This window comes from Hyperoodon ampullatus (genome assembly GCF_949752795.1).
Source record: "Hyperoodon ampullatus genome assembly, chromosome: 1".
Lineage (NCBI taxonomy): Eukaryota > Metazoa > Chordata > Mammalia > Artiodactyla > Ziphiidae > Hyperoodon > Hyperoodon ampullatus.
Window position 1 is genome coordinate 108,744,277 of NC_136914.1, and position 23,541 is coordinate 108,767,817.

Sequence of the window (23,541 nt, forward strand, 5' to 3'; positions counted from 1 at the left end):
AAACCAGCTCTACAACAAATGCTAAAGGAACTTCTCTAAGTGGGAAACACAAGAGAAGAAAAGGACCTACAAAAACAAACCCAAAACAATTAAGAAAATGGTCATAAGAACACACATATCAATAATTACTTTAAACGTGAATGGATTAAATGCTCCAACCAAAAGACACAGGCTTGCTGAATGGATATAAAAACAAGACCCATATATATGCTGTCTACAAGAGATCCACTTCAGACCTAGGGACACATACAGACCGAAAGTGAAGGGATGGAGAAAGACATTCCATGCAAATGGAAATCAAAAGAAAGCTGGAGTAGCAACACTCGTATCAGATAAAATAGACTTTAAAATAAAGAATGTCACCAGAGACAAGGAAGGACACTACATAATGATCAAGGGATCAATCCAAGAAGAAGAGATGACAATTATAAACATATATGCACCCAAAATAGGAGCACCTCAATACATAAGGCAACTGCTAACAGCTATAAAAGAGGAAATCAACAGTAACACAATAATAGTGGGGGACTTTAACACCTCATTTACACCAATGAACAGATCATCCAAAATAAAAATAAAGAAACAGAAGCTTTAATGACACAATAGACCAGATAGACCTAATTGATATTTATAGGACATTCCAACCAAAAACAGCAGATTACACTTTCTTCTCAAGTGCGCACGGAACATTCTCCAGGATAGATCACATCTTGGGTCACAAATCAAGCCTCAGTAAATTTAAGAAAATTGAAATCATATCAAGCATCTTTTCCGACCACAGCACTATGAGATTAGAAATGAATTACAAGGTAAAAAAACGTAAAAAACACAAACACATGGAGGCTAAACAATACATTATTAAATAACCAAGAGATCACTGAAGAAATCAAAGAGGAAATTAAAAAATACCTAGATACAAATGACAATGAAAACACGACGATCCAAAACCTACTGGAGGCAGCAAAAGCAATTCTAAGAGGGAAGTTTATAGCTATACAAGCCTACACAAAGAAACAAGAAAAATCTCAAGTAAACAATCTAACCTTACACCTAAAGGAACTAGAGAAAGAAGAACAAACAAAACCCAAAGTTAGCAGAAGGAAAGAAATCATAAAGATCAGAGCAGAAATAAATGAAATAGAAAGAAAACAATAGCAAAGACCAATAAAACTAAAAGCTGCTTCTTTGAGAAGACAAACAAAACTGATAAACCATTAGCCAGACTCATCAAGAAAGAGGGAGAGGACTCAAATCAATAAAATTAGAAATGAAAAAGGAGTAGTTACAACAGACATCTCAGAAATACAAAGCATCCTAAGAGACTACTACAAGCAACTGTGTGCCATAAAATGGACAACCTAGAAGAAATGGACAAATTCTTAGAAAGGTATAACCTTCCAAGACTGAACCAGGAAGAAACACAAAATATGAACAGACCAATCACAAGTAATGAAACTGAAACTGTGATTAAAAATCTTCCAACAGTGCTTCCCTGGTGGCGCAGTGGTTAAGAATCCCCCTGCCAATGCAGGGGACACGGGTTGGAGCCCTGGCCCGGAAGATCCCACATGCCACGGAGCAACTAAGCCCGTGCGCCACAACTACTGAGTCTGAGCTCTAGAGCCCGCAAGCGACAACTACTGAGCCCACATGCCACAACTACTGAAGCCCACGTGCCTAGAGCCCATGCTCTGCACTGAGAGAAGCCACTGCAATGAGAAGCCTGCGCACCGTAACCAAGAGTAGCCTCCGCTCGCCACAGCTAGAGAAAGCCGTGCGGAGCAAAGAAGACCCAACACAGACAAAAATAAAATCAATTAAAAAAAAAGTCTTCCAACAAACAAAAGTCCAGGACCACATAGCTTCACAGGTGAATTCTACCAAACATTTACAGAAGTGCTAACACCCATCCTTCTCAAACTCTTCCAAAAATTGCAGAGGAAGGAACACTCCCAAACTCATTCTATGAGGTCACCATCACCCTGATACCAAAACCAGACAAAGATACTACAAAAAAAAAGAAAATTACAGACCAATATCACTGATGAATATGGATGCAAAAATCCTCAACAAAATACTAGCAAACAGAATCCAACAACACATTAAAAGGGTCATACACCACGATCAAGTGGGATTTATCCCAGGTATGCAAGAATTCTTCAGTATATGCAAATCAATCAATGTGATACAACATATTAACAAATTGAAGAAGAAAAACCATATGATCATCTCAATAGATGCAGAAAAAGCTTTTGACAAAATTCAACACCCATTTATGATAAAAACTCTCCAGAAAGTGGGCATAGAGGGAAACTACCTCAACATAATAAAGGCCATGTATGACAAACCCACAGCAAACATCATTCTCAATGGTGAAAAACTGAAAGCATTTCCTCTAAGATCAGGAACGAGACAAGGATGTCCACTCTCACCACTATTATTCAACATAGTTTTGGAAATCCTAGCCATGGCAATCAGAGAAGAAAAAGAAACAAAAGGAATAAAAAGTGGAAAAGAATAAACTGTGACTGTTTGCAGATGACATGATACTCTACATAGAGAATCCTAAAAATGCCACCAGAAAACTACGAGAGCTAATCAATGAATTTGGTAAAGTTGCAGGATACAAAATTAATGAACAAAAATCTCTTGCATTCCTATACACTAATGATGAAAAATCTGAAAGAGAAATTAAGGAAACACTCCCATTTACCACTGCAACAAAAAGAATAAAATACCTAGAAATAAACCTACCTAGGGAGACAAAAGACCTGTATGCAGAAAACTATAAGACACTGATGAAAGAAATTAAAGATGATACCAGATGAAGAAATATACCATGTTCCTGGATCGGAAGAATCAATACTGTGAAATATTGTGAATACTGTGAAAATGACTATACTACCCAAAGCAATCTACAGGTTCAATGCAATCCCTATCAAATTACCAATGGCATTTTTTACAGAACTGTTAACAAAAAAATCTTCAAATTTGTATGGAGACACAAAAGACCCCGAATAGTCAAAGCAATCTTGAGGGAAAAAAACAGAGCTGGAGGAATCAGACTCCCTGTCTTCAGACTATACTACAAAGCTACAGTAATCAAGACAATATGGTACTGGCACAAAAACAGAAATATAGATCAATGGAACAAGATAGAAAGCCCAGAAATAAACCCACGCACCTATGGTCAACTAATCAGTGACAAAGGAGGCAAAGATATACAATGGAGAAAAGACAGTCTTTTCAATAAGTGGTGCTGGGAACACTGGACAGCTACATGTAAAAGAATGAAATTAGAACACTCCCTGACACCATACACAAAAAGAAACTCAAAATGGTTTAGAGACCTAAATCTAAGACTGGACACTATAAAACTCTTAGAGGAAAACACAGGAAGAACACTCTCCGACATAGGTCACAGCAAGATTTTTTTTGATCCACCTCCTAGAGTAATGGAAATAAAAACAAAAATAAACAAATGGGACCTAATAAAACTTCAAAGCTTTTGCACAACAAAGGAAACCATAAACAAGACAAAAAAGCAACCCTCAGAATGGGAGAAAATATTTGCAAACGAATCAACAAAGGATTAATCTCCAAAATATATAAACAACTCATGCAGCTCAATATTAAAGAAACAAACAACCCAATCCAGAAATGGGCAGAAGACCTAAATAAACATTTCTCCAAAGAAGACACAGAGATGGCCAAGAAGCACATGAAAAGCTGCTCAACATCACTAATTATTAGAGAAATGCAAATCAAAACTACAATGAGGTATCACCTTACACCAGTTAGAATGGGCATCATCAGAAAATCTACAAACAACAAATGCTGGAGAGGGTGTGGAGAGAAGGGAACCCTCTTGCACTGTTGATGGCAATGTAAACTGATACAGCCACTATGGAGAACAGTATGGAGGTTCCTTAGAAAACTAAAAATAGAATTACTATATGATCCAGCAATCCAACTACTGGGCATAAACCCAGAGAAAACCATAATTCAAAAAGACACATGCACCCCAATGTTCATTGCAGCACTATTTACAATAGCCAGGTCATGGGAGCAACCTAAATGCCCATCGACAGACAAATGGATAAAGAAGTTGTGGTACATATATACAATGGAATATTACTCAGCCATAAAAAGGAACGAAATTGAGTCATCTGTTGAGATGTGGATGGATCTAGAGACTGTCATACAGTGTGAAGTTAAGTCAGAAAGAGAAAAACAAATATCAAAAACAAGTATACTAATGCATGTATGTGGAACCCAGAAAAATGGTACAGATGAACCGGTTTGCAAGGCAGAAGTTGAGACACAGATGTAGAGAATGTAGGGACACCAAGGGGGGAAAACCACAGTGGGGTGGGGATGGTGGTGTGCTGAATTGGGCAATTGGGACTGACATGTATATACTGATGTGTATAAAACTGATGACTAATAAGAACCTACAGTATAAAAAAACAAACAAACAAAAAACACAACTAATACAAAACTTTCTTTGGGTTATTTGTATGGAAATATGTTAATATAAATGTTCAGACCTTACATAAAATTTCTAAAAATCTTATATGTTCTGGTATAATATTGTAAGTCATAATTCTAGTTATTACTTTAAAATGTGTATCTCAGAAATAACTAAATTTCCTTGTCAATTACATTATTAGGAACTTTCAATTAACCGTGGTCATTTTTCAGTCTTCTGTCATTTACAGACAGTTCTGGGTGTACTCTGATGCTTTTGCAAAAATGTTCCTATAAAAGGGTTTCATCTTCAAGGAATTCATGGAAAAGACTCTGACAAGTACAGGTTACAGGTAACTGACTATACTGTTGAACTGAATGAATAATCATTTTCAGAACTCTAATGGAAAACTGATGAATTCATAAAAGTGTTAACAAAAGATCAAGATAAAAAAAATTAAGTACATGGGACTGAGTGAACTGATGAGGATGATTATAATTTTTGTGACTTTCTGTTTGAATGAAAAAAAAATCCCACAAGGACTCAGAGGCAAAGAATATATAAATCAATTTTCACTGCAAAGTAAAGGAGCTGTTACAGTGGAGGATTACTGGACTGAATGTCAATATTATGACAGAGTATGAGTGTGTTTCATGTTTGGTAATTGCAATCACTGTTGCTTTTGTTATGGTCATCTTACAATGCTTGGTGTCAGTTTATTTATCTCTTGTAAAAATAAAAAACAGTGTGTGTGTGTGTGTGTGTGAAAAAAACATTTAATGATCTTAATCTAGGAAATAGATTGATTCATTTCTCACCATGGGAATCCTAAGATATGAGCAATTATCTTTAATAGTTAAGGTGGGGAAATTACTTCTGTAATGTTTGGCACTTCTGTAAAACATGCATGCACACACACTCACACTCATTCACTCACACACTTTTGCAACATGATTTCTCCATTCCAGTGAATAACAAAGTGTAAACTTTTCTGAACTTTATTTATTTTGTTACTCAAAGGGTGATTCAGTTGTGTCAGAACATTTGTAGACCATACCAATATTTTATATTTTTCAAACAACTGATTACTAATCAGAAGGTAAAGAAAATGGATTTACTTTAAACTCATAAGAGAGCAAGAAGTTCTAAAAGAATCATGCATAATTTTGGAAAGTTGATTCTCCTCCATCAACAAGAAACAGGAAATAACCAAACCAATATCTGTAGACACAGAAAATATACATATCAGAACCAAGGTACCAAGTTTGAAACATAGCTTATTCATGAATTGCTTAGCTTAGGTTCATTTCTTGAAAGAGTTAATTCAACAACCAAGTGGTTAAAAATCACCAGGTACTTGAACATTGAGGAAATTTGGCTCAGTAAATAATAAATAATGTAAATTTTTAAAAAATTATATGAGCATTTCAACAGGAGAAAAAGCATTTGGCAAAATTCAACAACCACTCATGATGAAAACTCTCAACAAAATGGGTATAGAGGGAACACAACTCAACATTATAAAAGCCATATATGACAGGCCCACGGCTAACATAATACTCAACAGTGAAAAGCTCAAAGCTTTTGCTCTAAGATCTGGAACAAGACAAGGATGCCCACTCTTGCTGCTTGTAGTCAGCATAGTATTGCAAGTGCTTCCTAGCCACAGCAATTAGGTGAGAAGAAATAAAAGGCATCCAAATAAAGAAGAAAGAAGTAAAACTGTTCGCTATTTGCAGATAACAAGATATTATATACAGAAAGCCCTGAAGACTCCACCAAAAAACTGTTAGAATAAATGAATCTAGTATAAAGTTGCAAGATACAAAATCAATATACAGCAATCTGTTGCATTTCTATACCCTAATAAATTTTCAGAGAGAAGTTAAGAAAACAATCCCGTTTATAACTGCATCAAAAGGAATACTTAGGAGTAAATTTAACCAAAGAGGTTAAAGACCTGTACACAAACACTATTAAGTCACTGATGAAATGGATTCGAAGAAGTAATAGTTAAAATGTCCATACTAACTAAAGCAATAATACAGATTCAATGCAATCTCTATCAAAATTCCAATGGCACTTTTCACAGAAATGAACAATCCTAAGAGTTGCATAGAAACACAAGGATCCCAAATAGCCAAAGCAATCTTCAGAAAGAACAAAGCTAGAGGCATCACGCTCTTTCTTTTCAAACTATCTTACAAAGCTATAGTAATCAAAACAGTATGATAGCATTAAAAGCACAAAGATCAATGGAACAGAACATACAGCCCAGAAATAAACCCATGCATAAATGTTTAATTAACAAATGCCAAACAAGCCAAGAATATACAACCAGCAAAGGACAGTCTCTTCAATAAATGATGTTGGGAAAACTGGATAGTCACATGCAAAAGAATGAAATTGGACTACTATCTTACACAACACACAAAAGTTAACTCAAAATGAATTAAAGAACATAAGACAGGGGCTTCCCTGGTGGCAGAGTGGTTGAGAGTCCGCCTGCCAATGCAGGGGACACGGGTTCGTGCCCCGGTCTGGGAAGAACCCACATGCCGCGGAGCGGCTGGGCCCGTGAGCCATGGCCACTGAGCCTGCGCATCCGGAGCCTGTGCTCCGCAATGGGAGAGGCCATAGCAGTGAGAGGCCCGCGTACCGCAAAAAAAACAAAAAAACAAAAAAACATAAGACCTGAAACCATAAAACACCTCAAAGAAAATATAGGCAGAAAGCTCTCTGATATAAGTCTTGGTGATAATTTTTTAATTGACACCAAAAGCAAAAGCAAAAACAAACAAGTGGGATTACATCAAACTGTAACGCTTATGCCAAGAAGAGGAAATCATCAACAAAATGAAAAGGCAACCTACCATATAGGAGAAAATATTTGCAAATCATATACCTGATAAGGGGTTAGTATCCAAAACAACAGAAAGAACTCACACAATAGCAAAAAAAGCAAAAAACCTGATTAAACAACAGGCAGAGGATCTGAATAGATGTTTTTTGTGTTTTCATTTTCTTCAGAAATATACCCAGAAGTGGAACTGCAGGATAGTACAGTAGTTTTTTTTTTTTTTTTTGGCCACACCGTGTGGCATGCAGAACTTCCTGGACCAGGGATCGAACCTGCGCCCCCTGCAGTGGAAGCAGAGCCTTAACCCCTGGACCACCAGGGAAGTCCTGAGATTTCTCTTTTTAATTTTTCAAGGGCCCTCTATACTGTTTTCCACAGTGCTTGCACCAATGTACATTCCCACCAACAGTGCACATGGGTTCCCTTTTCTCCACAGCCTCGCCAACACCTGTTACTTGTTATTTCCTATCTTTTTGATAACAGCCATTCTAACAGCTGAGAGATGATACCTCATTGTGGTTTTGATTTATTTGCATTTCCCTGATTAGTGATGTTGAGCATCTTTTCAAGTACCTGTTGGCCATTTGTATATCTTCTTCGGAAAAATGTCTATTCAGATCCTCTGCCTGCTGTTTAATCAGATTTTTTGGTGTTTTTTTTTTTTTGCTATTTAGTTGTGTGAGTTCTTTCTGTTGTTTTGGATACTAGTCCCTTATCAGGTACATGCTTTGCAAATATTTTCTCCCATTTGGTAGGTTGCCTTTTCATTTTGTTGATGATTTCCTCTGTTGGGCTTAAGCTTTTTAGTTTGATGTAGCCCTGAAGGATTATACTGTCTCAATATCCTTTGTTGCTTCAGTTCTTATTTTCTTTGTTTTTCTATCAGCAATTGTGGTAGCAGTTTCTGATATGGCTCCCAATGACCCCTGCCTCCTGGTATTCACAACGTTATGTAATCTCCCCTCCTCAAATGTGGGTTGGAACTAGTGACTTGCATCTAAGAAACAGAATACAGCCAAGGTGATGGGGTGTCACTTCCATGATGAGGTTACAAAAGATTGTCACTTCCACCTTGGTACATTCTCTCTCCCTTGCTTACTTTAATAAAGCCAACAGTCATGCTGTCAGCTGCCCCAAGGAAAGACTCACACGGAAGGGAATGAGGTGGCCTGCCAACAGCCAGCAAGGAACTGAAGTGCTCAATCCAAAACCGCTCAAGGAATGAAAACTTGCCATCACCCCTGTGAGTGAGCTTGGAAGCAGCTCCTGCCCCAGTAGAGCCTTCAAATGGAACTGCACCCCCAGCTGACCCTCAACTTGACTGTAGCCTTGTGAAAGACCCTGAAGCAAAGAACCCAGCTAAGTCATGTCTTTATTCCTAACACACAGAAACTGTGAGAAAACAAACATGTGCTGTTTTAAGCTGCTAAATTTTGGAATTTACCTCAGTAGGTAACTAATAGTTTAATAGTATGCCATCTGTCTTTTATTGTAAGCTGCCTCAAACTTTACTTGGAAATAGATGTTTAAATACAGAAAGCAGTAAGTAACTGGCCAATCCTTACAGAGCTGTGATAACCTATCACTGAATATTGGCAGTATTAGCTTTTGTGATACCACAATCTCCTATTAAAGCACTTTCTGGCATTTAGGGTTTACAATAAACTGCCTTAATTGTGTTTTGAGAATTCTTTGGAAATTCTCATGGAAATTTGTACCTCTGATACAGGTAGGATGGAGTAGCTGGCACTGGTTTACCCTCCAACTGTAAACAACTACAAAGCTGGGCGAAATATATAAAAACAACAGTTTACAGACACAGAACAAAAAGTAACAGAAGGCTAGGTTTTAAGAAAAGGGAAATGCACAAGGTGAAACCTGCATTCACCCTGGCTTTCTTTCTGAGTGCATTTTCAAAAATGGAGTGCAAGAAAATAAAGCCCAAGCAGAAGGCAGTATCTCACTGGGCAAAGGAGATGGAGATTGGAACGAAAAAGGCTAGATTTTAAGGAGTCCAGGGTTGGAGGAAAGTGCAGTGAAGACACTCTAAAAATATGCATCAAGAATCCTCTCAGGGGCTTCCCTGGTGGCGCAGTGGTTGGGAGTCCGCCTGCCGATGCAGGGGACGCGAGTTCGTGCTGCCTGTGCTCCGCAATGGGAGAGGCCACAACGGTGAGAGGCCCGCGTACCGCAAAAAAAAAAAAAAAAAAAAAAAAATCCTCTCAGGTCCTCACCTAACATATAAGCTGCACGTTAACAGGGCGCAATTCCAGGAAGCCTAGCAGAACCTCTTAGCAGAGAATTCAGAAGCCACACAGTGTTGGGGAGACAGGTTGCAGTTTGGGCCTAGACAGAGTATAACTTTGGTGAATACCTGGGGCTTTGAGTTGAGACCTCAAAGTCTAGCCCTAGGACTAAGGACTACATTCTAGGTAGGCATTATGGGTAAAGCTGAAATAGACCCACCCTGATAAAAGCACTACATTCTAGGCGTTATGGGTAAAGCTGAAATAGACCCACCCTGATAAAATCAAGCCTAGACTGGATCAAGGTGATCTGCTAGTATTTTAATTGCCAGCCAAAACTTAACATTTTTGGAGGAAGATAACAAATTCAGAATCTCTACAACACATCATCCACAATGTGTAATACACAATAAAGTTACTAGGCATGTCAAGCAGGAAAATGTCACTGATAACAAAGGGAAAAAGACAACAGAAACAGACCCAGAGATTATCCATGTATTGGAATAGCAAGGAACTCAAAATAACTATGCTTAAGATGGTAAAGAGAGAAAGAGAACACAATAGATGAAATGAAAACTAGAGAATGGGATAAAAGTTCTGTAAGAATAGGGACTTTGTCCTACTCACTGTCAAATCCTTGATGTCCAGAACAGTACCTGATAGACAGTAACTGCTCACAATGTTGGGTGGATCAATGAACAGTTAGTTGGATAGAAGGATGGGAGAGGTTATGCTGAGGGTTGGTAACAAAACCAAAGATTCTTAAATGCCAAGAGAACATTATTGTATTTCACAGTAAATATCAGAATAAATCTCTGCATCAAAATCTAAGATAAACAACTATACATATGTATATACATCTATACAGAGCCACAGAACACTAGTTACTGGTACATTTACTTCATTCACTATTTCATCCATCCAATCTTGAGGACATTTTAACCAGCAGTTTCCTACTCCCTGAGTAAAAATGAAAGCACAATACTACAAAATGTTCTAAAATGTTCTAAAACCTTTATAAAAAGTACAAAATTCAGATTTAGTAATGTCTTACTCCATGTGCCCTGTACAAATTCCTCCCTTGCTGAATCCTCGCCAGAAACAGCCAACACTTTCCACATGCCCCACCCCTCTCTGTGAAACGCTCTTCTTCCTAGGCAATCAATAAGATTCCCATGGAAGTTGCCATATTTTTATATTACCTCATCCCCTAGACACCTAAAGATCCATTCCAACAGATTTTCAAACTCAGGACCAGAGGTTATGTCAAGAAAGCTTTAAGTGGATATAACTAATGTGATACTCAGGAGTTAGCCAGGTGGAAAATGTAGATCTGGAGAGAGAGGGAGTAAAGTAATAAAGTTTGAAGAGGCAGAGTGGGAAAGCCTGATTATCTTTGAGTCCCAGGTCCCACAAGTTCTTAGACCCACCTACATTGTAGTCCTGCCCTTCCTGCACCTTTCTTTTGATTCCAATAAGTTATTCCTTTTGATTTCAGCTAATTTGAAGTGGGTTTCTATCACCTGCAACCAACAAAATCCTAAGTACAGCTAGATTACCAAGTGACTTCCCTCACCAAGAACTACATGCTCAACTGCCTCAAAACTACAGGTTCAATATTGTCTTCTTTCCCAAAGGAAAAGAGTATTAAGTTCTTTTACTTTCTATTTATTTATTTCTGTGTCCTTGGGGAAAACTGTATGTAAAGATGAAAAGAAAAGGAACACCATACCAAACACAATAAGGTGGCAGAGGAAAATCTAATGTACTTTTGAACCTTGTGGTGGTGCTTCAATGGAGAGCAAAGGAGAAAAGTCAGTCATTCCCCATTTCCGAGTCAACTGACTGTGAGTCTCCTAAAGGCAAGTAGTATCTCCTAACTGTAAGTACTGAATCATCTGTCTAAGTAACGTAATGCAACTGTATTTAGGATAACTGCTCAAGTGTTAGAGAGATCCAGGAAAACCTTTTTGATTTTAAGTCAATTTCTGTAAGATTCTACTTTAGCTTTTTTTTTTTTTTTTACAACTGCCACCATCTGCTGTGAAGATAAATTACAAGATGCAACCCAGTAATGAGTCCTGAAATCAATCTATGGGTCACAACCAGCATTTAAAAAGCTCTAATAGTAAATATTAGAGTGCATCATATATAGCACTATACACAAACACACACACACACACAAACACGGCATATGATGCTTCAGGTTTTTACTTTTTTGTCTTGTTTTCGGTGAAATTTATGAGGGTCCCTGCATTTTGCACAATTCCAGGAGGCACATCCATAGTGTAGCAAGCTCTGCAGTAATATACACTTAGGTATGTGTGTACTAGTTATTATATAAAAATTTCTCACTGTGGATCACAGTCAAAACAAATGGGCAAACATTGATCTAACAGAAAGATTAGATATTTGATTTAGAATCTTGCTTTCAAATCCAACTATCACCACTCACTCTGCAGTTCAAAGTTTTCATCTGTAAAATGGGGGAATATCTCATACAGCTACGAAGAAAACAAAACAAATAATACATGTCAGTGCCTGATGCCAACTCCAGCACTCTGTAATTACTGGATACATCTTAGTGCCCTACTGCCTTACCCCAGAGAGCTTCCATTAAGGCTAGCCTAGCCTAGCCTGTGACAAGATGAAATTTTCCTTGACATTCTTCAGGGCAACAAGATTTTATTTTTATTGCCAATATAACTAACATGGAATAGTTACAAAGACCACCAATACGTACACGGCCATTCTTTGGACTCTATCTGATTCCTTTCCTTAGATGAGAAGAGTTGAGCACTCTGAATAGCAGCTCAGTTTCTCAACAAACATGTACATTCTCAGCACTTTTAAAAGGGCCAGACACACAGAATATAATTGTGGTCACACAGGCACACGGACCCTGTCCTCAGAGTTTGCAGAGTAGGTAAGCAAAGCATGAGCAACACAGTCATGTGTAAATTAAAGTCTGACATCACTTCCCAAATAGGCTGCAAACAAAACAAAGAACTAGAAATTATCTCACACAAGTTTTGACATTTGCTACTAGAACCTGCATTGCCAAAATTAAATGTATGGAAAGAAAGGCCTAAATATACACTAAGTAATTTTGTATGTTAGAATATTTCCATATTAAAAATTGACAAAAAGAAAAAAAACTGATGTAACAAAACTTATCCAGAGTCCAAAGACTAGCTATTCCCCCCCACCACCAATGTAAATACGATTTATCCTATTTTTCTTTTGACCAACTTCAAAAACCAGAATATCTGTACTATATATTAAAATGACTATTTCAAACTGGTCTCTTCCATATCTTAAAAATCACTGTGAGGCAATAAGCCTACAAGCCCTTACTGCAAACCTAACTTAGAGCACAGGTACTAAATACTGACACAGCATGTATATTCCAATATAGATAAGGGCCACACTGCAATGAAATTTATAAGTACATTAATACAGAAGCATTGCTAGAAAGAAGTCATGATATTAAAATAAGGTGTGGGGCTTCCCTAGTGGTGCAGTGGTTAAGAATCCATCTGCCAATGCAGGGGACACGGGTTCGAGCCCTGGTCCGGGAAGATCCCACATGCCGCGGAGCAACTAAGCCCATGCGCCACAACTACTGAGCCTGCGCTCTAGAGCCCACGAGCCCAACTACTGAAGCCTGTGCTCTGCAACAAGAGAAGCCACCGCAAGGAGAAGCCCGCGCACCACAACGAAGAGTAGCCCCCACTTGCCGCAACTAGAGAAAGCCTGCACGCAGCAACAAAGACCCAACGCAGCCAAAAATAAATACATAAATTTTTTTAAAATAATAAATAAATAAATAAAATAAGGTGTGGTCCATAATGTATTTGGGTCACTGATCTAATTACTAAATTTGTCTAGGCTTATTTATCTGTAAAACTGGGAAGCAATTCTTACTAAATTCCAAGGATGCTCTGAGGACACATGATTATAAATCTAGGTACTATAATAAGTCCTTATGCAATCAATTTGGACTACAGTATGATGTCATTAGAAAAAGGTAGTATATGCTAATGGAATGTTCAAAAGCACTCAAAACCATAGCATTGAGAAGTATTTCTCATGCTGAGTCAACTGTACCCTGCATTGCACATCTGCTGACATAAAAGCATGTGATAGTCTTCAAAAAATTCAGTCTTCTAACGAAAACACTAGTCTGAAAAGATACATTCAGCCCAATGTTCACAGCAGCATTATTTACAATTGCCAAGATATAGAAGCAACCTACGTGGAAGATGGCGGAAGAGTAAGACGCGGAGATCACCTTCCTCCCCACAGATACATCAGAAATTCATCTACACGTGGAACAACTCCTACAGAACACCTACTGAACGCTGACAGAAGACCTCAGACCCCCCAAAAGGCAAGAAACTCCCCACATACCTGGATAGGGCAAAAGAAAAAAGAATAAACAGAGACAAAAGGATAGGGACGGGACCTGCACCAGTGGGAGGGAGCCGTGAAGGAGGAAAGGTTTCCACACACTACAAGCCCCTTCGCGGGCGGAGACTGCAGGTGGCGGAGGGGAAAAGCTTCGGAGTAGCGGAGGAGAGCACAGCAACAGGGGTGTGTGTGGAGGGCAAAGGGAGAGATTCCGGCACAGAGGATCGGTGCCCTCAGGCACACACCAGCCCGAGAGGCTTGTCTGCTTGGCCGCCGGGGCGGGCGGGGCTGGGAGCTGAGGCTCGGGTATCGGCTTTCAGTCGGAGCGCAGGGAGAGGTCTGGGGCTGGCGGCAGGAAGAGACCCTGAAGGGGTTAGTGCTAGCCCGGAGGGAGTCCGGGGAAAGGGTCTGGAGCTACCGGAGAGGCAAGAGACTTTTTTCCCTTTTGTTGCCTGGTGCGCGAGGAGAGGGCATTCCCCTCCCTCCCCTCTGCCTGAGTGAGCCAGAGCCCCCGCATCAGCGGCTCCTTTAAACCCGTCCTGTCTGAGTGAAGAACGGACGCCCTCCGGCGACCTACGCGCAGAGGCGGGGCCAGGTCCAAGGCTGAGACCAGGGAGCTGTGAGAGCAGACAGGGAAATCTCTCTGTGCAGCCTCGGAGGCAGCGGATTAAAGCTCCACGGTCCACTTGATGTGCCCTGCGTCTGTGGAGTGCATGAATGGACAGCGAATCATCCCAAATTGAGGAAGTGGACTTTGAGGACAAGATTTAAGACTTTCCCCCCGTTTCCTCTTTTTACAACGAATTATCCCAAATTAAGGAGGTGGACTTAGCAAGATTTCAGACTTCTCGCCCTTTTCCTCTTTTTACAACGAATTATCCCAAATTCAGGAGGTGGACTTGGAGAGCAAGATTTTTGATTTTTCCCCCTGCTCTCTTTTTGTGGATGTGTATGTGTATTCTTCTGTGTAAGATTCTCTCTGTATAGCTTGCTTCCACCATATGTCCCAGGGTTCTATCTGTCCGTTTTTTTTTTCAATAATTACTTTTTAATTTTAATAACGCTACTATATTTCATACTTTATTCTATTTTACTTTACCTGCTCTTTCTTTTTTTCCTACCTTCCCTTCCTCCCTCCCTCCCTCCGCCCCTCCTTTCCTTCTTTCTCTTTCTTGCCTTCCTCCCTCCCTTCTTCCTTTCACTTTCTTTTTCTTTCCTTCCTCCCTCCCTCCCTCCTGTCTCTCTTTCCTTCCTCCCTCCCTCCCACCCCGCTTCCTTTCACTTTCTTTTTCTTTCCTTCCTCCCTCCCTCCCTCCTGTCTTTCTTTCTTTCCTTCCTCCCTCCCTCCCTTCTTCCATTCACTCTTCCTTTTTCTTTCATTCCTCCCTCTCTCCCTCCTTTCTTTCTTTCTTTCCATCCTTCCTCCCTCCCTCCCTTTCTTTCTTCCTTCCTTTCTTTCCTTCTTCCTTTCTTTCTCTCTCTCTTTCTTTCTTCTACTAATTCTTTCTTTCTACTTTTTCTCCCTTTTATTCTGAGCTGGGTAGATGAAAGGCTCTTGGTGCTGCAGCCAGGAGTCAGTGCTGTGCCTCTGAAGTGGGAGAGCCAACTTCAGGACACGGGTCCACAAGAGACCTCCCAGCTCCACATAATATCAAGCAGCAAAAATCTCCCAGAGATCTCCATCTCAACACCAGCACCCAGCTTCAGTCAACGACCAGCAAACTACAGTGCTGGTCACCCTATGCCAAGCAACTAGCAAGGCAGGAACACAACCCCACCCATTAACAGAGAGGCTGCCTAAAAACATAATAAGGCCACAGGCACCCCAAAACACATCACCAGACATGGACCTGTCCACCAGAAACACAAGATCGAGCCTCAACCACCAGAACACAGGCTCTAGTCCCCCCCACCAGGAAGCCTACACAACCTACTGAAACAACCTTAGCCACTGGGGACAGACACCAAAAACAACAGGAACTACGAATCTGCAGCCTGCAAAAAGGAGACCCCAAACACAGTAACATAAGCAAAATGAGAAGACAGAAAAACACACAGCAGGTGAAGGAGCAAGATAAAAACCTACCAGACCTAACAAATGAAGAGGTAATAGGCAGTCTACCTGAAAAAGAATTCAGAATAATGATAGTAAAGATGATCCAAGATTCTATTTCCAAGATCCAAAATCTTGGAAATAGAATAGACAAAATGCAAGAAACAGTTAACAAGGACCTAGAAGAACTAAACATGAATCAAGCATCGATTAAAAACACAATAAATGAAATGAAAAATACTCTAGATGGGATCAATAGCAGAATAACTGAGGCAGAAGAACGGATAAGTAAGGTGGAAGATAAAATAGTGGAAATAACTGATGCAGAGCAAAATAAAGAAAAAAGAATGAAAAGAACAGAGGACAGTCTCAGAGACCTCTGGGACAACATTAAACGCACCAACGTTCGTATTATAGGGGTTCCAGAAGAAGAAGAGAAAAAGAAAGGGACTGAGAAAATATTTGAAGAGATTATAGTTGAAAACTTCCCTAATATGGGAAAGGAAATAGTTAATCAAGTCCAGGAGGCACAGAGAGTCCCATACAGAATAAATCCAAGGAGAAATACGCCAAGACACATATTAATCAAACTGTCAAAAATTAAACACAAAGAAATCATATTAAAAGCAGCAAGGGAAAAACAACAAATAACACACAAGGGAATCCCCATCAGGTTAACAGCTGATCTCTCAGCAGAAACTCTACAAGCCAGAAGAGAGTGGCAGGACATAATTAAAGTGATGAAGGAGAGAAACCTGCAACCAAGATTACTCTACCCAGCAAGGATCTCATTCAGATTTGATGGAGAAATTAAAAGCTTTACAGACAAGCAAAAGCTGAGAGAGTTCAGCACCACCAAACCAGCTTTACAACAAATGCTAAAGGAACTTCTCTAGGCAAAAAACACAACAGAAGGAATATACCTACAATAACGAACCCAAAGCAATTAAGGAAATGGGAATAGGAACATACATATCAATAATTACCTTAAATGTAAATGGACTAAATGCTCCCACCAAAAGACACAGATTGGCTGAATGGATACAAAAACAACACCCATATATATGCTGTCTACAAGAGACCCACTTCAGACCTAGAGACACATACAGATTGAAAGTAAGGGGATGGAAAAAGATATTCCATGCAAATGGAAATCAAAAGAAAGCTGGAGTAGCAATTCTTATATCAGACAAAATAGACTTTAAAATAAAGACTATTAGAAGAGACAAAGAAGGACAATACAAAATGATCAAGGGATCGATCCAAGAAGAAGATATAACAATTGTAAATATTTATGCACCCAACATAGGAGCACCTCAATACATAAGGCAAATACTAACAGCCATAAAAGGGGAAATCGACAGTAACACAATCATAGTAGGGGACTTTAACACCCCACTTTCACCAATGGACAGATCATCCAAAATGAAAATAAATAAGGAAACACAAGCTTTAAATGATACATTAAACAAGATGGACTTAATTGATATTTATAGGACATTCCATCCAAAAACAACAGAATACACATTTTTCTCAAATGCTCATGGAACATTCTCCAGGATAGATCATATCTTGGGTCACAAATCAAGCCTTGGTAAATTTAAGAAAATTGAAATTGTATCAACTATCTTTTCTGACCACAATGCTATGAGACTAGACATCAATTACAGGAAAAGAGCTGTAAAAAATACAAACACATGGAGGCTAAACAATACACTACTTAATAACAAAGTGATCACTGAAGAAATCAAAGAGGAAATTAAAAAGTACCTAGAAAAAAATGACAATGGAGACACGACGACCCAAAACCTATGGGACACAGCAAAAGCAGTTCTAAGGGGGAAGTTTATAGCAATACAATCCCACCTTAAGAAACAGGAAACATTTCGAGCAAACAACCTGACCCTGCACCTAAAGCAATTAGAGAAAGAAGAACAAAAAACCCCCAAAGCTAGCAGAAGGAAAGAAATCATAAAGATCAGATCAGAAATAAATGAAAAAGAAATGAAGGAAACGATAGCAAAGATCAATAAAACTAAAAGCTGGTTCTTTGAGAAGATAAACAAAATTGATAAACCATTAGCCAGACTCATCAAGAAAAGAAGGGAGAAGACTCAAATCAATAGAATTAGAAATGAAAAAGGAGAAGTAACAACTGACACTGCAGAAATACAAAAGATCATGAGAGATTACTACAAGCAACTCTATGCCAATAAAATGGACAACCTGGAAGAAATGGACAAATTCTTAGAAATGCACAACCTGCCAAGACTGAATCAGGAAGAAATAGAAAATATGAATAGACCAATCACAAGCACTGAAATTGAAACTGTGATAAAAAATCTTCCAACAAACAAAAGCCCAGGACCAGATGGCTTCACAGGGGAATTCTATCAAACATTTAGAGAAGAGCTAACACCCATCCTTCTCAAACTCTTCCAAACAATTTCAGAGGAAGGAACACTCCCAAACTCATTCTATGAGGCCACCATCACCTTGATACCAAAACCAGGCAAGGATGTCACAAAGAAAGAAAAGTACAGGCCAATATCACTGATGAACATAGATGCAAAAATCCTCAACAAAATACTAGCAAGCAGAATCCAACAGCACATTAAAAGGATCATACACCATGATCAAGTGGGGTTTATTCCAGGAATGCAAGGATTCTTCAATATACACAAATCAATCAATGTGATACACCATATTAACCAGTTGAAGGAGAAAAACCATATGATCATCTCAATAGATGCAGAGAAAGCTTTCAACAAAATTCAACACCCATTTATGATAAAAACCCTGCAGAAAGTAGGCATAGAGGGAACTTTCCTCAACATAATAAAGGCCATATATGACAAACCCACAGCCAACATTGTCCTCAATGGTGAAAAACTGAAACCATTTCCACTAAGATCAGGAACAAGACAAGGCTGCCCACTCTCACCACTCTTATTCAACATAGTTTTGGAAGTTTTAGCCACAGCAATCAGAGAAGAAAAGGAAATAAAAGGAATCCAAATTGGAAAAGAAGAAGTAAAGCTGTCACTGTTTGCAGATGACATGATACTATACATAGAGAATCCTAAAGATGCTACCAGAAAACTACTAGAGCTAATCAATGAATCTGGTAAAGTAGTAGGATACAAAATTAATGCACAGAAATCTCTGGCATTCCTGTACACTAATGATGAAAAATCTGAAAATGAATTCAAGAAAACACTCCCCTTTACCACTGCAACAAAAAGAATAAAATATCTAGGAATAAACCTACCTAAGGAGACAAAAGACCTTTATGCAGAAAATTATAAGACACTGATGAAAGAAATTAAAGATGATACAAACAGATGGAGAGATATACCATGCTCCTGGATTGGAAGAATCAATATTGTGAAAATGACTCTACTACCCAAAGCAATCTACAGATTCAATGCAATCCCTATCAAACTACCACTGGCATTTTTCACAGAACTAGAACAAAAAATTTCAAAATTTGTTTGGAAAAACAAAAGACCCCGAATAGCCAAAGCAATCTTGAGAACGAAAAACGGAGCTGGAGGAATCAGGCTCCCTGACTTCAGACTATACTACAAAGCTACAGTAATCAAGACAGTGTGGTACTGGCACAAAAACAGAAAGATAGATCAATGGAACAGGATAGAAAGCCCAGAGATAAACCCACGCACATATGGTCAACTTATCTTTGATAAAGGAGGCAGGAATGTACAGTGGAGAAAGGACAGCCTCTTCAATAAGTGGTGCTGGGAAAACTGGACAGGGACATGTAAAAGTATGAGATTAGATCATTCCCTAACACCATACACAAAAATAAGCTCAAAATGGATTAAAGACCTAAATGTAAGGCCAGAAACTATCAAACTCTTAGAGGAAAACATAGGCAGAACACTCTATGACATAAATCACAGCAAGATCCTTTTGGACCCACCTCCTAGAGAAATGGAAATAAAAACAAAGATAAATAAATGGGACCTAATGAAACTTCAAAGCTTTTGCACAGCAAAGGAAACCATAAACAAGACCAAAAGACAACCCTCAGAATGGGAAAAAATATTTGCAAATGAAGCAACTGACAAAGGATTAATCTCCAAAATTTATAAACAGCTCATGCAGCTCAATAGCAAAAAAACAAACAACCCAATCCAAAAATGGGCAGAAGACTTAAATAGGCATTTCTCCAAAGAAGATATACAGACTACCAACAAACACATGAAAGAATGCTCAACATCTTTAATCATTAGAGAAATGCAAATCAAAACTACAATGAGATATCATCTCACACCAGTCAGAATGGCCATCATCAAGAAATCTAGAAACAATAAATGCTGGAGAGGGTGTGGAGAAAAGGGAACACTCTTGCACTGCTGGTGGGAATGTGAATTGGTACAGCCACTATGGAGAACAGTATGGAGGTTCCTTAAAAAACTAAAAATAGAACTACCATATGATCCAGCAATCCCACTACTAGGCATATACCCTGAGAAAACCATAATTCAAAAAGAGACATGTACCAAAATGTTCATTGCAGCTCTATTCACAATAGCCCAGAGGTGGAAACAACCTAAGTGTCCATCATCAGATGAATGGATAAAGAGATGTGGCACATATATACAATGGAATATTACTCAGCCATAAAAAGAAACGAAATTGAGCTATTTGTAATGAGGTGGATAGACCTAGAGTCTGTCATACAGAGTGAAGTAAGTCAGAAAGAGAAAGACAAATACCGTATGCTAACACATATATATGGAATTTAAAAAAAAATGTCATGAAGAACCTAGGGGTAAAACGGGAATAAAGACACAGACCTACTTGAGAATGGACTTGAGGATATGGGGAGGGGGAAGGGTAAGCTGTGACAAAGCGAAAGAGAGGCATGGACATATATACACTACCAAACGTAAGGTAGATAGATAGTGGGAAGCAGCCGCAGAGCACGGGGAGATCAGCTCGGTGCTTTGTGACCGCCTGGAGGGGTGGGATGGGGAGGGTGGGAGGGAGGGAGATGCATGAGGGAAGGGATGGGGGAACAGATGTCTATGTATGACTGATTCACTTTGTTATAAAGCAGAAACTAAAAAAAAAAAAAAAAAGATACAAATTAAAATTGTTAGCATTAACTTAAAGTTTATTGCTGGTGCAATGCTCTTGGTTATAACTGAACTCTGATCAAGCAGCCATTTCTCTCTTAGAAGTCAGCATGTTTTCAACTACTGTCTCCAATTGTACCTTTCAGTCATTGGTTTGCTGATGCTCCTTGATATTCATAAATACGCTCTTTTAATAAATATATTAAAAAAAAAAGAAGCAACCTACGTGTCCATTAACAGATGAGTGGATAAAGACGTGGTGTGTGTGTATGTACATATAGATACATGTGCACACACACACAGCCACACACACCGGAATGCTACTCAGCCATAAAAAAAGCATGAAATTTTGCCCTTTGCAACAACATGGATGGACCTGGAGGGTATAATACTAAGAGAAATAACTCAGAGAAAGACAAATACTGTATAACATCACTTATATGTGAAATCAAAAAAATAAAACCAGTGAATATAACAAAAAAACAGACTCACAGATATAGAGAACTAGTGGTTACCTGTGGGGAGAGGGAAGGGGGATGGGCCAGATAGGATAGGGGACTAAGGGGGTACAAACTATGTATGAAATAAATAAGCTACAACGATATATAGTACAACAGAGGAGAAAAAAACCCAGTCTTCTAAAACTGAGTGACAACAAATTCAGAAGCCTGTCACTGGTACTCAGCAGCACAGTTAAAACGATTCAAGTAAATGTTAATCTGTTCCACTGTTACCTTCCATCAAACAGCTATGCTAGAACTCAGATCTTTCAAATCTCAAATGGTTTAAGAATTCAAGATGTCAAATTTCTGATACATAAATTTTATGGCTGGATTATGGAACTATGCTAGACTCCTTAACAAGACTATTGAAAATATCCTCTATAAAAAGATAATACCATTGCCACCATTTAACTAATTTTTCCTAAACTGGTCATTCTACTGCTCCACCTACAACTGTCACCCAGTTCTAGTCTTTTCATAAGCTACCACACACTAGTGGGGCAGTTGGCTGGGGTTATGCTGCAGCAAGCAGCCAAATAAAGTGAAGTTAACTGGAACTGAACCAATAGTCATTTTGCGAGGACACTTGAACTTTGAAGCACTTTGTAAAGTGCTGGTTATTTCTAATAATATTCCTGTGAAGTTTCAGTATTGAGCCATCCATTATATTTCATTGCCAACTATATGTCACCTTAAAAACAAGAAGACTGCAAGACATTTCCCTGGCTTTAAAAAAAGAAAAAAATCATAAATCTAGTCCAATTCTTTTTAAGTGTAAATAATGGGGGCAGGGCATAACTTAATAAAACTGCACGGTACTCATAGCGGTTAACCTGGCACCAGTCATCTGGGAACAACAGCTTTAGGTCCTAGAATCTTAAACTTCTTAAGCTCACCAAGTCCAAACCTTATTTTACAAGTGAGATTTTTAAATTAAGAGTTTTGGTCTGATTATTATAATAGCTTAACTCTTACACTTCACTATGTACCAGGTACTGTTCTAGGCTCTTTACACCTATTTACTCTTTCAATCCTCACAACAAACCACAAAGAGTGAGGTCAACTAATTTGCCCAAGGTCACACAGTTATTAAGTGACAAAGTCAGAATTCAAATCCAAGCAGTTTAGGTCCCGAATCTATACTCTTAAACCACCAGGCTCTATTGCTTCTCTACAGAATGGTTTAAATCCAGCCCCACACAAGGGTTCTCAGAGTTCCAACGTGAGAAACTAATAATTTTCCACACATCCTTTTTTTTCCAATCCCATCATCGCAGTTGAACTGCAAAAAGTTCCTCTTGTCTGTCTGCAACTTTAAGTAATCTAACTTTTGTATCCAAAACAGACGCCTTCTCTGGGAAACCAAAAGATGCCGCGGCCAGGTGGAACGGAACTCGTGTTTCTCATTGTTGTTTTAATCGCTACACCTGAGGTGCCTAAAAATAAGTGAGCAGCAACGCTGTTTCTGAGAAAGGCAAACATCTACCATATTTTCATGATGCCTAATGAGCTGAAACTGAGCTAAAAACAGGGACGGCCCCGTCTTTTTTTCCCAGCTGTCTCTAATTTATTTGAGAAGGGTAAGTCTCAGTTTATGCATCTGAATACAGGTGAGAAATGGGTGAAGGGAAAAGGGGGTCAGACACGTTATGCTCCATCTCTCCACAGTGGGGAGGCTCAGACTTCAGACCCTGCGTTGGAAGTTACAACCAGTATTACACACCATTTCTGCCCTGGCCGGCTTCAATGCCTCTCCAGGCTGCAGAGAGGTGGTTACGTGGCGCTTGCAGGCATTTCCTCCGGCCTGGAGAGGTGGCAGCCCCCGCTGGTGGGAGCCCCTCGCCCAGAGCCCTGAGGCAGGTGGCGCCTGGAGGAGGCGGGAAATGGGAG

General features: G+C 39.1%; 1 protein-coding gene across 1 annotated transcript in view; it reads right to left on the reverse strand.

Annotated features, from left to right (window-relative positions):
• NRBF2 (nuclear receptor binding factor 2) overlaps positions 1-23,541 on the reverse strand; it is a gene marked incomplete at its 5' end in the record, with an annotated part of 40,144 nt that overhangs the window by 16,367 nt on the left and 236 nt on the right. The window lies entirely within an intron of this gene.